Source organism: Vidua macroura, chromosome 3, assembly GCF_024509145.1.
Source record: "Vidua macroura isolate BioBank_ID:100142 chromosome 3, ASM2450914v1, whole genome shotgun sequence".
NCBI classification, from domain to species: domain Eukaryota; kingdom Metazoa; phylum Chordata; class Aves; order Passeriformes; family Viduidae; genus Vidua; species Vidua macroura.
In genome coordinates, this window is record NC_071573.1 from 73,814,829 (window position 1) to 73,827,885 (window position 13,057).

Genomic DNA, 13,057 nt, shown 5'->3' on the forward strand with positions numbered 1-13,057 from the left:
GAGTACCCATTGTTCTCCAGGTGATCAACACTGGTTTGACTCGAATGCAATACTGCTTTGTTAACGAACACGTAAAGTGAGGAGTATGGTGGTGAATTAACTCCTGTAAATTTCCAGGGTGTTTTGCAAACTCAAGATCAGACATGTTTCTTGCTTCTTAGATTCTACAGTGTTGAGCCTACTTGACTGAAACCCTTTTTTCTCAAATTTGAATTAGAACTTCTCATGTAGCTATGCCAGAAAGATTTCATTTTCAAGATGGAGAAAAGACTATTTACACCTTTTTACTGGACATGCAAGAAGCATAGCGGTCAAACAAAGGACAAGACAGTGAACAGTAGATTTACATAGTAATGAATATTGAAATGCTGCCAAAAATCTGGTACAACACCAGAGAATTAGCAAAGGATTATTTAAGACGTGGACATCAAACATCATATGTCTTCCAAAAGTAGTACATATGGAAGAAAATGAGATTTTTTTTTTTCCTGAGGCACATATTTAGGCTCTATTTGACAAAATTAATCCCATGCAATATCTAGCATTTCTAGACCACTAAATATCTAGCAGATATCTTTATTGAAAAGCATCACGTTACACATATATACAGTATTAATGCAATTGAGGACATAAGTCACTTAAAGAGCTTGCTTCAAAAATCATAAAACTGAGTAAGTGGAAAAGCTCTAGAGGCACACACTGAGATACACACATGGTTTGAAAAGAATTAAAGAGTGCAGGGGATGGATGAGCTGATAAAGAGTACTGAGGGCTGAAGGCTGCGGACACCCACATCCATGAAAGCCCGAGGCACTGACACAGGAGCACAAAGTCTTATGAGGAGAGGCTGAGGAAGATGGGGTTGTTGAGCCTGGAGAAAAGGAGGCTTGGGAATCTTACTGCTTCTCCCAGGCAACCAGCGACAGGACAAGAAGACACAGTCTTAAGCTGTGCCAGGGCAGGTTTAGTTCGTACATTAGGAAAAATTTCTACGCAGAAACGGTGATTAGACACTGGGATGGGCTGCTCAGGGAAGAGTCACCGTCCATGGAGCTGCGCAAGACTGGGTATGTCACTTGGCGGCATGGTTTAGGTCACGAAGCGGTTGGTGTTCGGTCATCAGTTAAACTCGGTACAGATTACGTCTTTATCAACGTAATAGATTCTGTGATTCTGTGAAATACTTCTGGAAGCTGCCCCCACGGCATAATCCACGCCGGGCATAACTGGGGCGGGCAGCAGGGCTCAGCAGCCGCGGCACCTCGGCGAGGCGCGTTGTGTGCACGGAGAGCCCGGCGGAGGCGCGGCCTGCAGCCGACGTAGGCCTGAGCGCGGCGCCGGTTCGGCGGAGCGCGAGACCCGGGCAGGCGCCAGCGGAGGCCAGGGCACCGGCACAGCCCTGCCGTGGCACCGGCACAGCCCCGCCAAGGCACCGGCACAGCCCCGCCGCGGGCACCGGGACAGCCCCGCCGCGGGCACCGGCACAGCCCCGCCAAGGCACCGGGACAGCCCCGCCAAGGCACCGGGACAGCCCCGCCGCCGGCACTGGCGGAACCCCGCGGGCCGCGCCGAACACGGCCCCGCCCGGTCGCCGTACGGCAGTGTCGCGCCGCGCCGGCTCTTGGCGGCAGCGGAACCGGCGGGCCGTAAGGCAGGTGCGCGGCGGGCGGGGGTCGGGCGGGCGCGGCGTGGGGGCCGCCGGGGAGGCCTCGCGGCGGGCGCTGCTCCGCGCCCCCGCCGGTGCGGAGCCGCGGTCCGGCACCCCGGTGGGGAGTGGGACAGCCGGGACCGGCCTGCCCAGGCGCGGAGGGGCGTCCCGCCGCCGCTGCGCGGGTCTCTGCCCGCAGCCCCTGGGCCAGGGGCGTCGCTGCGCTGCCGGCGGGGCGCGGGGTTCGGGGCAGCCGGGCCGCGGGCCGGAGCCACGCGTTGCCTCCGGCGGCCCGGGCTGGCAGCGGGGCCGGGGCTGGCAGCGGGGCCGGGGCTGGCGGAGCGCTCGCCGTGCCCCAGCCCGGCGCGCATCGCGGCGGGTGATGCAAGGCCGCTCCTGAAGGCCCGGGTGCCGTGTGCTCCGCTCGTGCCTTCCGGACTTCGCTTCTCGGAACGGCTGTGCTGATGGGAGTGGTCAAGTGGGAAACGCACCGCTGTCGAATGTACTTTCAGTACTTACTACTGGCATTAATAAATGTAGAGAACGAGAAATGAAGAACTAAAAAAGCATTTGGTCACGTAGAGTGTTTTTCCCTTTTGGGTACTGCTTCATTTTGGTTGGTAGTGGTAAACTGACAGCTTTGCTTATAAAACGCAAGACAGTCTTGTAGCGTCCTATGGCTTGCACTCAGGTGCTTCAGGATTGTGTATCATTGGAATTCAAATAATACCTTTGCTTAAAACCTTCTATGAGTTCTGAATGTAGGTTTTATTATTGTTATTAAAATAGTAACATTGGTGTAGACCTTTTGAGTCTTACAGCTTTTTAAACAATTGACTGTAAAGTAGTACTGTTGATGTGAAACCAGTAAATGTAATTTCTGTAGAGAAGAAATCTAATAGTCACACTTAGTTACTTTCCAGTGGATAGACTTGACTTGAGTCTAGCCAATGACTAGAAAAAATATTGGAAGTTTCAGAGACAGTGCAGCAAGGGTTATGTATGTCCACATGGTAGGTTGCAGAGCTAAGTTTTTAGGAGGAAGAAAACCAAGCCAGCCGTCAGGTCAGATGCAAACTGTCATTCATCTAAAGATGGCATTGATGATAACAGTGAGGTGGTGTGTTTGATTAAACACATGCTGCTTTACAGCAGATGCTGTAGTAAAATGATTTCCTTTGGATCTGACTTGCTTCTGACCAGAGAGTAAATTTATGTCATCTTGGATTTATATGTGTAGATACTTGGAGGAATTCTACTCACATATATATGGGCCAACTCCCAGCTAGGGCCTCTACGCATTGTATAAACAAACTAGTTTACATGTTAGATCTCAGTTTTCTTTAAAAGCTAGCTTGGCCTTTGGAAGAGGTTAGGTCACAACTTCCACTGAATCAGAGAGAAGGCAAGAAGTTGTCAAACTACATTATTTTATTCTGACAGTTCTGTGTTTACAGAACTTGCTTTGAAGCTAAATCTGAAGCTCCTGGAGCAGGTCTGGTGGAGGGCTATGAAGATCATTAAAGGACTGAAATATCTCTTATGAAGAGTGGCTGGGAGAGTTGGATCTGTTCAACATCAAGAAGAGACAAGTGAGACGAGACCTCATAAATGTGTGTAACTGCCTGAAGAGAGGGTGTCAAGAGGATGGATCAAGGCTCTTCTTTGGTGCTGCGAAGCACTAGGACAGGAGACAATGGGAAGACGTTTATGTACAGGAAGTTCTGCCAGTACATGAGGAAGAACTTCTTTGCTGTGTAGATGACTGACCACTGGAACAAGTTGCCCTGAGAGGTTGTGGAGTCTCCTTCACTGGAGATACTCAAGAACAGTCTGCACTGTGCCTTGTGCTCCAGGATGGGCCTGCTTGAGCAGAGAGGTTGAACCACATGATCCACGGTGGACCCTTTCAGCCTTACCCATTTTGTGATTATGTGATAAACATGACTGTAATTTGGCCAAGTAGTTGCAGTCCCTTGCTTCTCAGTATATACTAATTTTCAGTGTTTTATTGTGTAGTGTTCTCTTTTCAGGAAGCACATTTATAGTTGAAAAATACTTTTTTACAGAGTTAATAGAAATCTCACCCTTCATAAAAGGCTGATGTATATTTCTGCAGGTCCTGTTTACCTACAGTGCTTTCTCTGAAAAAGCTATCCTTTATAAATACTAAATTGAGCTCAGGCTGATCCATGTTATTCTTGCATGTTTCATTCCTCTTCTGTTAAGTAGTTATAGGAGCTGCTAATGGGGTATGGAGGTGGTTGGGGGAAGGAAAGACGTGTTGTCTTTCGCTGATTAGTTATAAAGTTAAGTTTATTTGGAAGCTGTTAAAGGTGGGATTAATTCTAGCTTGTATAGGTGTTTTGAGTGCTGAACAGGTTTCTTTTCTTCCTCCTACAAAATTTCCCCATAGAAAATTGTAGTCCTCATTACTCTAAATAACAGCTTACTGTTTTCCTGGTAAATTGTTTGTCGTAACAATTGTTGAAGTTGGTGTTGAGCACTTTCTAGCCTACACATTTTCTTAAACTGAATTATGCTTTAATGTTTGAAGACAGCACTGAGACCAAAATCTACTCTCTAGTTCAGATAAACTTATCTAATCAAAAGCAGTTTAGCAAATGATCTATAATGTGTAGCTGGATGTTTGTTAGAAATATAACAGCTAATGTCTGAACTAAAAAGAGAAGGAAACAAGGGTAGGACCCCGAAACATACTGAGAGACATTAGACTCCTAAATCCCAAATTGTAATCCTCAGAATCTCTGTTGTCATTTCACCCTGTAGCTCTGTTTTCAAAGATGTTTCTCTAGTGTCTCTTTCCTGTAGCAGCCAGTAGGAGGTGCTTAGGTGATCTACTGAAAAAAAAGGGAAGACAAATTCAATTATACCTTCACTTTCATATTATCTTTAGTAATACATTATTTAAATGACTGATTATCAGCTTCTAAGCTGTTGAGTATCGAGGTATTTGATGTCCATTAATTCATCTAGGTGTACCTGAACTTTTAGTCCTTTTGGCATCTTGTGGCAATGAATTCCCAAATTCAATTACGTTCTTTGCAGGAAAGGCATTCTACTTGGTATTATTCTCACCTTAAACTATTAAGTTTTGTCATGTAGCTCCATATTCTCATATTATAAGCAATAGTCAGTCATTGTGTATTTAGCCCTTCTTGCTTTCTAAATACCTCATCACTTAACAGAAAGGAGCAATTTTGTGTTTATTGAAAGCCCAACCCATGAGAAAATGCACAGTCAGGGCATTCTTTATGCTCATCTCTCTCTGAGGAATTTGATCGCCTCTGTTTGAGCAATGCCAATGTGAGCACATTCCCATACCAGGTTTAGGAGTTAGCTTTCATCACAGTCAAAGTGCTTTGAGATTTGTGCATCAAAACAATGTTGATAGCACAGCACTGTGTTGGCTGTTCCTGGCCTGCACAACATCAAAGCCTTCTTCCACCCTCCCTGCCCAGCAGGTAGGCAAGGGAGTGGGCAAGAGGCTGTGTAGGGACCCAGCTTGGACAGTAGACCCAAACTGGCCAGTGGGTTGTTCTGTACTGTGTATTGTCATGCTCAGAAATAAAAACAGAGGTGGAAAAAGAAGAAAAGGTGGGTTTTTTCTTTCAAGATGTCTGGTTTTTGTAGATTAGGAAATGAGCTTGTAGCATTGGTCACCCTGTGGGGTGTTGTCATGGTTTGACAAGGAAGTGAATCTTCTCAGTAAGTTAGGGTCAAACCAATCAGTATCCACTCCAAGTGGATACTGACACTTGGAGTGACCACTGAAGGCATTGGACACGCCTCTGAGAACACAGGGGGTTAAAAGCAGAGAACTCCCAGAGAAACTCTCTCTTTGGTTCTGGTCAGCAAGAGAGTGCAGACTTCCTCTGCCCAGCCACAGGCTGGGTGAGGGAGGGGAAGCCATGCGGCCTAAGAGAGGTAGGCCCAGAGAGTGAAGGGACTAGAACCGGGTCGGCCCCTGCGGACAGAAGGGTGGAGAAAATCAGAGATGTCTTTGTTCCCCGCCCCCAGAGGGAGAGAGAGTGAAAGAGACAGAGGCTGTGCCAGCAGTATGGCGGCAGAGGAGAAAGAGAAGCGGGGGGAAGATGCCCAGCTGTGGGAGTTGGAGTTCTGAGCAGAGATTTCAGCCATCGTGGGAGTCCGAGACTTTTAACCCCTTATTGGATAATGAAAGCTTTGTGAAATATTAATCCTCCTTGATCTGAAAGAGAAGAGAGATGGCCTGGGACTGAGATGTCAGAAGAAAATGGGGAAAGAATCGTAAGTGAGAGGAGATGATAGAGTGGCCTGGGCTGGACTTTTCTTGTATAGCTATAGACAGAATAGCCACAGACAGTTCTCCTGCAACAGAGACTGCACTTTTAGGGGGATAAAGTGGTTGGAGCCAAGAGAGTGACCTGCTGCAGTGATGAGGAGAGTGTGGTGGTGCCTTCTGTCTTCAAGAAGAAGATCTCTGTTCTTGAGACCCTTGGCCCCAGGGGAGGAGAAAATGGGGGTCCTGAAATGTTGTCCTGAAAATAAAAAAACCTGAACTGTTACTCTTTTGGTCCTTAGCAAAGCATCCTTAAAGGAGCCCTATGAGCAGTCTTGGTCCATGCACAGTGGTGAGAGCACTGTGACATGAAAAAGAGGGTGTCACAATGGCAGATTTTCTCCAGGCGGTGCCATATGTGACATGGAAACACAAGAAGTCGCAACTGTGTTTCCTGGGGGGTCTATGGTGCAAGAGAGACTCCTCTCTCCCTTAATAGACGGAGTATTGATTATCGGAAGGGTGGTAACTCAATCAGGGGTCCAAGTTTTGTCTCATTGTGCTTTGTTAAAAATTAAGTGGGGGGAGGAGGAATGTTTTAGAAAGTTTTCATCCTAAGTTCTGTCTGTGTCTTTTATTGTAGTTATAGAGTAATAAAGTTTTCTCCTTTATTTCTAAGCTTGAACCTGCTCTGCTCTGTTCCTGATCGCATCTCACAGCGCTCATTTAAAGAAAGTATATTTTCATGGGGACACTGGCATTGTGCCAGCATCAAACCATGACAGATGTGGCGAGCATTTCTTTCCTTCACTTGGGGGTATTTTTCTTCATCTGTTAAACTGCCTGTATCTCAACCCTTTTAAGTTTTTTTTCTTCTTCCTGTTTTCTTCCCTGTCCCACTGAGGGGGGGTGAGCAAGCAGCAGCATGGCTGCTAGCCAGGGTCAAGCCACCCCAGCACTGTACAAACACCTGAAAATGTGATTGAAGGAAGGAATAGCAGCACCCTATGGTTCTGTGGTAATGGTGCTCACTGAATTAACCAGTGTTGTGAAAGATCCCTATGCTGAATGTTTCTTGAGCTTATCCTAGGCATAGATATTACTCTTGAAGTTGTACACGACTGTGTATAGTTCAAAGAAAATCAATGAGACTGGACTGAAGCCAAGAGTTAGGCTTCAGTAGCCGTGTGGACTGTTTGAGTATTACAGAAAAGGCAGTTGGTGTTCTCTGTCTTCTATTTATGACATAAACATGTGGACTAGAGTTTGGTGGCCAACCTGTTACTGAGTGCAGCTCTGAGATGCGAAATAAAACTCTTGTTCTTTTTCTGTCTCGTTAAATCTTAGTGGGTGCTAGAGAAAAATAACTTTAAAAGGAAAGTGCAGAATCTTTTACCTAGTTGATATTTTAGGGATAGAAAAGTTGCTGGCTCTCCCCTTTCATTGTATGTGGAATTTATGGGTATAAATTATCCACTTCCCTAGACTTTACTGTCATTTGTTCTAAAGCATGAGTTTACTCTGATCAATCTGTTACTCTTTTTTGCCCAAAGGCACGTTGGATGTTTGGCCTAAAAAATAGACTAAATCTGATATTACAGGCCTGAATCTTAAACATAAATAGGTCTTACAGCAAGAATAGATGTTTGTGGAATGATAGGTTAGTGATTGAGGCATTTGCCAGGTGAATTGTGGAGCAAATTTCAGTTTTTCAGTTGTAAACTGACTTCTGAGAAGTTGTGAGAATAAGTACATGACTTTGTACAGTTGTGACTTCCTTGCTTGCATTCAAATATTCTGTAAACCATACAGCCATTTAAACAACTGCTCCTTTCTTTGAAATTGGTGAGGACTGCTGAACTGTGTCACTCAGTGAGTTTCTGTTTGGGAACTGGATTCTGATTAATTTGTTCAAGAAATCGAAAGGCATTAGTCTTAGCTGCTGCTTTAAGGGGGAGCAAGTGTTCAAAATATGAGTAGACATGGCACTTCATGATATGGTTTGGTGAGCATGGTGGTATTTGATCAAAGGTTGGACTTGATGATCCTGGAAGTATTTCCAGCCTTAATGATTCTATTATTCTAATGTGTCCTTTCCTTGAAAGATTCGGGAAGAGTAAAGAGGATCTCTGAAAGTCATCTCTTCCATTTCTTATAAGAAATTTCTTACTTGTGGTGAGTTGATCCCAGCCAGTAGCCAAATGCCCTCCCCTCGCCTCTCACTCACTCCCTTCAGCTGTGAAACGGGGTGAATGTTGCAGACATTAGTCCTGTAAGTGTGGATGTGTGGTTTTGTTCCACACACCCCTTGCTTCTCCTTTGCCAGAGCTTTTACTGCCGAATATGACATTATATGGTACACATCTATGTTGCTTCCAAAACATGAATATAAAGAAAATGCTTGGTTATGTAATTTTCTTGTTAGGATAGCATTTTTGTTTCTGGGGTGTCTTTGAAAGTTGATTCTCTAGGTCTGAACAGGCAGTCTGTGTGCCATGCTAAATATCATAATAATTGTTCAAAGGCTTTTAACTGTTCAATGGGAGATTCTTGTATAATATGTACGTTTGTAATAACTTACAGTACAATTATCTAAAATGTTTTAAGAAATTTTACATGCATTCTAGCAGAATATGACTATGACTTGAGAAATGCAGCCATTTAAAAAAATGTATAGCTGGAAAAATCCTGTTTTAACCTCCTCAAATCACTAGAGGCATAATGGGGCTATTTTCCTTTTTATTATATCTGCCAAGGATAATAATATGCCTCAATTTATGTTCCCCTCATTTTCTTATGTGATAAGTGGACACATTTGCAAGCTTTGAAAAGATGGTTTGGGATTTCCTCACTGCAGGAAATTGTACAGGTGTCTTTCTCAAAATATCCTCTTGCATATATATGGCCAGCATTATAGACAGCCCAGGAAGGATCAGCAGCATTTGTTAGTTTTGGTTCTAATTTGCACTTGTAACATTTCCACACTACCTTTTTTTTTTTTTTTTTTTAAGTTCTAAGTCTAAACTGCAGTAATGATAAATTATCAGTTAGAAAGCCGTTACTTGCTAGTCATCAAATAGCTGGTGTGCTGTTTGAAGTGCCTGTGTGGCATGTGAGCTCTGAAGAGAAGACAAGGGATCCTGCCTTTTATAATATTACTTTATGTGATTGTGTAGCTATCCAACAGTTGTATCTTGCTTAAATGTATTTTTAATTAACTTCATTTTTTCTATGTAGAAGAGTCTCTGCCTTGAAGTAGGCATGTTTTCAGGTCTAGGGGTATACTTATAATGCAAAGCATACCTTGAATTAATTTTTTGGTACAAATTTTTAGGCTGAAATTTTGACTTTTTTCACCCCTATATCCTACCAATGTTAAGTGATATTTAAGCTAAATCAAGTGGACAGTGGTCTGGCTTGGGACAGCTTATTGTGTGTCTGTTACAGTCTTGGGTTTCTTTACAACTCTCTCTGTGGGGGAGGAGGTGGTATTGCCTCCAGGCAGGAGGAGGAAGTTGTCAAGGGGAGGGCATCCCCAAAAGGCTGTCGTGATTTGGACTGAAAAGCTTGTCTTGATAGGTTGATTTTTGGGACTCTCTATGCATCTTCACTACACTTCAGAATTTGACCACATTAGGTCAGTGAACTGCCTTATGAGTGTGCCTTTGTCTGCTTTTCTGATAGGAAATACAAACTTGTAACTTTTTAACCACTGGGCTGGACTGAACCTTCAGTGTGCCAATAAGGCAATTGGCTTATTGGCAACACTGGCAACAAGTAACCAATAAGGACAGCTAGGCCATGAGTGGTTCATTTATATGGACATACCTTTGGAAAAGTTTTTATATATGATGACAGAGATTTTTAGGAGGAGTGTTAGAAAGACTAAGGGGTATTGTATTCAGAATGAAAACACTTTTTAGAAGAATTATAGTTAAAATATACAGCTTTCAGTTCCTGTGTATTATTGGAAAGATACTAACTAGAGAGTTTTCTGCAAACCCTGTCATGGCTTTCTTACTCCTTCCCACCTCAAAAATTATGACAGGTATCAAACAGCATAATGATAGAAAAAGCATAAAGGACATATTTTAGAAAATATTACAAACATTATCTAAAAATTAAATGAATGCAATAAATTCAAATATTGCAAAACATAGCAAACACTTAAAATTGCACAATACACTTGCATTATTTTAATTAAATTGGTGCATTTGTGTGGACAATGACATATGGTTCTTATTTTATGTAATGACTCATTTTCTACAGATTTCTTTATTATTTACTGCAACCATTGGTAAAAGGTCTGATTCATAAGCTGCTGGAAATAGGATGATTTTATTTGTAGCTGATAGTTTGGGAAACATTTCATTTAGTGATAGCCAAAGTTGGCTGGAATCTGTGTTTCTTTTGAAGACCATTTCCATACTTTTAGTACATGACAATTAAATTAATTTTCTTGTCTATTACTACAAGGGCTGTAGAATCTACAGCTTCTTTCTTAACTGGTCTAAAACTCTGCATATTTCTGTTCTGAAAAATAATTCTGTAGCTTAGGTACCTGCAGGTTTTCTGTTTCAGATTGCCAGCATTACCATTATTATTACCAGCTGTATTGATAAAATTGTTTAACACAAAAAAAAATTACTATTTTCTCTAAATGAGAAATCCTGCTTCAGTGCTTTCATAGAATAATTTTTCTGTAAGATTAAATGTGAATCTTGGCATAAGTTGCACTGTGCTTACACAGCTAGTGTGCGTTGTCTGCAAGATGCAAAGACTTTATTAACCATAATTTAATTACTAAAGAAATCCTCGAGAAGGAAACTCAGTGTTTGGCAAGACAGTTACTTCAGAACTGACATCCTATCTTTGCAGGCAGTATGAACATTGCTAATGACTTTGCTGTAGAGAAAGTTAATAACTTAGTAGTTAATAAGAAGTAAGACAGCAATCCTACTCATACCACCTCTCTTTTTGGATTTGAGTAATATTGTACAGGCAGGGTCTTAAGGATTAGTGTAGCTGGCTTAGTCTTTTTACTATATTGCATTTGAGATCCTTTGTAAATGCTGAAATAGGTTATGTTTTTCTCAAAAGGGATGTTTTGTGTTTCCTTCAAAAACATTTGGGAGAATGCTTCAGGTACAAAATTATCTAATACCCACCTTGAGGCTTATTGAAACCCTATTTTGAAGGAAATCAGCATTAATTATGAAGGATAATATAGTGTTGAGTGGCTAATAAGCATCCAGTTATTTAGAACTGGGGGATAATACAGTATTTGAGGCATTTGTTTATTTGTTTGTGAATATGGTAAGTGATTTGAGTGTTTGAACACATCTTATAGCACTTATATTTGCTGAAGTGTGTTGTAAATGCAGGCGAACCCAGTGGGAAGAAATGAGGATGTCCAACTCCATTTCAGAAGGCTGAATGATTTCTTTATTATAACTGTGCTAAAATACATTAATATACTATATAAAGGAAGATATTCAAACTACAAACCTACTTCTTCTATCTCTCTCACTAACTCAACTCGTGACCCTCTGGTGAGAGTCCAGACACAGGTGGATCTGATTGGCCATCAGGCTCAATCAATCCTCACCAGAATCCAATCAAGCAATCACCTCAGGTAAACAATTCTCCAAACACATTCCACATGAGAAAAACAAGGAGCAGAAATAGAAACTGTTTTCTCTTTCTCCCTGTGCACCTTTACGAAAAATCCTGAGAGAGAGAGAAATGTGCTTGCCACAGAAGTACATCCCACATCCTTGCAGCCATCCTCAATGAGATGCAATGTGTGTTACTTAGCTGTCATTAACTCAAAGTTTTTTCTTTCTCTCACTTACCTATTTTTTTTTCATCCTGCCTTTCCTTCCTCTGACCACCTACATCCCTATTTACCTTCCATACACCTTTTCCTTTAGTCACAAGCCTTTGTGGAACAGAATAAGATGAAACCTCTGAGGTTGTTATCAACATCTGTTGATGGCGCAGTGTAACAGAGGCACAGAGAGCCCCTTATTAAACTTAAAGCAGAACTAAACAAAATGACACCTTCACCATCTCCATCTTGTATTTGTGGCTTATGCCTTGTGTTTAAATGAACATACATGTTACATATGTTGAAGTTGGAAATTTGCTTATAGTACATCTCCACACATAAGGCGAGTCTCAAAGTTTCTGTTGCTTGGGATACAGTTTGTCCCTTGCTGCAGGGAACTTAAGGCAATGAGGTGTAGAACTACAGACATTTTTTGCTTTAACTACTGAATTACATTTTATGTTCTTGGAAGACGAGTTACTCTGAAGAAAGGGTTGTTTTAATTTTTTTTTTCTTTTTAAACAACAGCAATCCTCAGTAACTATCTCAAAGTACATGTAAAATGAACACATTATTGAGCCAAGCCACATGTTTGGCATCATCCCAGAATAGTATCAGGCATAATCACAGGAAATGGTTCTCCAGCTGATGCAAGCAGGCACAGAGTTAGGCAGCTGGTGATCACATATGCATGGCTAAGATTATGAAAAAATGGAAAGAGTTAAAATACTGTATTGAGTGAATGACTTGTAATTCCATCATTTGATTTTCTAGGGCTTTTTGTTTGTTTAGTGACTTCTGTAGTTAAGATGCTGAAATTATCTTTTATGTGAATGATGGCACACAGAGGCACTGTTATGCCTCCTTGTTATGCTGAGGCACTTGTCTGAATTTTGGTATTTGCTGAGGTGAATATTGTGTGTCAGGAAGCCACTGTTTCTTCCTGAGTACATATTCCTTAATCTTGCTGTCGCCCTTTTAAAGATTGACCCAGTCTTGACTGGAGATCAGTAATATTTGACCCAGACAACTTGAGAGAATTCCGGGGTGATGTCTGGGCCTTTTATAGAAAGTGAGATGTCTGAAAGCATACAGTTGTTAGTACATGGGGCAGCACTGTTTGTAAAGGTGCAAAATACAAAGTCTGAAAATACTATTGTTTTAGTGTCATGCTTTTGCCTACTATTTCTGATTAATGTCCCAGACATTATTAAACCACTATTATCCCTGGCTAACAACTTTGATGTTAGGTGTGTATTTGTACTGTTGGCATCAAACATGCTTGAATAAGAAATGT

At 42.2% G+C, this 13,057-nt stretch overlaps 1 protein-coding gene across 2 annotated transcripts in view; it reads left to right on the plus strand.

Annotated features, from left to right (window-relative positions):
• The first annotated feature begins 1,551 nt into the window (after positions 1-1,551).
• Positions 1,552-13,057, plus strand: part of ASCC3 (activating signal cointegrator 1 complex subunit 3) — a 252,134-nt gene continuing 240,628 nt past the window's right edge. For both annotated transcript variants that reach the window (XM_053972459.1, XM_053972460.1), the window contains exon 1: positions 1,552-1,655. The gene's annotated coding sequence lies outside the window, so the exon portion shown is untranslated. The remainder of the gene's footprint in view (positions 1,656-13,057) is intronic.